Source organism: Marmota monax, unplaced genomic scaffold (genome assembly GCF_021218885.2).
Source record: "Marmota monax isolate L192 unplaced genomic scaffold, Marmota_monax_Labrador192_F-V1.1 WCK01_AAM20220418_F8-fsc00122, whole genome shotgun sequence".
Taxonomy (NCBI): Eukaryota; Metazoa; Chordata; class Mammalia; order Rodentia; family Sciuridae; genus Marmota; species Marmota monax.
In genome coordinates, this window is record NW_026695223.1 from 3,370,949 (window position 1) to 3,372,646 (window position 1,698).

The window sequence follows — 1,698 nt, forward strand, 5'->3', positions numbered from 1 at the left end:
CATGAATCAGCAAAAGGACTTGTTTTGGACTTGTTTTGGACTTTGCAGTGACTAAGTGACTTTTTAGTTGTAAACATGTTTTGGTTATAGGATGACTAGATAGTATGCCCATGTTAGATAAGTTGATGATGTAACTAGGTAGTGTGCTTATGTTAGATAAGTTAGACATAAACAAGTTTGTTGTAAACATATAGAGTATATAAGCGCGAGGGAAACTCCATGTATTTGCTCACAACTAGCTCTCGTCGCCTGAGAGTAAGATCCTGCAGTTGTGTGCCAGCCACCTCGTGTATTGCTTTGTGTGGTGTGCGAATAAACCAGCATTTCAAAAGGCAATCGAGTTCGTGCTTGGTGTTCGTGTACGTCGCGGTCCGGGGTCCAGTGCAGACACCCGGAAGGGAACTCCTGGTAACCAGACAAGGCTGAGAAGCTGCTCGTGACAGTGGGATACAAACATCTTCCCCGTTTGTGATCCACCCACGCGTGCCTGTACACCAGACCTTCTTGTCTCTGATTCTCCAATCTCTTTCTTTCAGGCCCCTCTATCCCCACAGGCAGCCTTCCTGTGTGAACCCAATTGCTATGGTTTGAATGTTGTTTTAGCCAACTTTTTCTCTGTTGTAACCAAAAGATCCAACAAGGACAATTTTAGAGGAGGAAAAGTTTATTTGGGGGCTCACAGTTTAGGAGGTCTTAGTCCATAGGTGACTGCCCATGAATCACTTTTATTCTAACCTAAGGCCATTTTTCCATATCATGGGTGTGATGAGTACACTCTAAACTCCTTCCATCAGGGAGATTATCACTCATCACCCTTTTTACATGGCCTTCCCTGATGACACTGTAACATGGCTTCCATCCATTTTTAGCTGGATGGATGTACTAAGCAGACCTCTCCATCACCCAACCTTGGTCTTTTCCCTTCCTCCTTTAGAGGTTTATGGAATTCCCTCATGAAGTATGACAGAAGAGGCTGGGCACCTGAGGAATTTTCAGGAAGCAGGTTTATTGACTGCAGAGTTCAGAGGTGGCTCTCATCTAAGAATTCTTCCTCTGAACAATGAGTCTAGAAATTCTTTGACTTTATACCCAGTGGAGGGTGGGGTGTCTAGGAGGTTTATATGATAATTGCATCATCCTCTAGATAGACAGGGGTTTCACAAGTTTTTTTTTTTTTTTTTCTGCAAACCTGGCATTTATAAACACAGAGGAAGCTAAAAACCACAATGCCTTCTGCAGATTTTTGCTGGTAGCTCATATCAAAAATCTCTCTGATAGGGGCTGGGGTTTGGGCTCAGCAGCAGAGCGCTCGCCTAGCACATTTGAGGCCCTGGGTTCTATCCTCAGCACCACATAAAAATAGATAAATAAAATAAAGATATTGTGTCCAACTCAACTAAAAAGTAAATATTAAAAAAAAGGTATTGTGTTCAACTACAACTAAAAAAAAAAAAAGCTCTCTGATGAAAAGAGGAACTAACATGCCATAAATACCGTGGGCATTTCAGCTTAAGAAGGGGATGTGGGGCAACTGTAGTCAATCACATGGAAATCTGGGTTACTTACTCATAAAGCTTGCTTGGACCCTCTGGTCCTGCTTGTGTTCAACCTCAGACGTACCAGATTCATCCAATGATGGCTTTAATACTGACCCTGCCTGATTTATGACTTGATGTGTTCAACAATATCTCACTTATC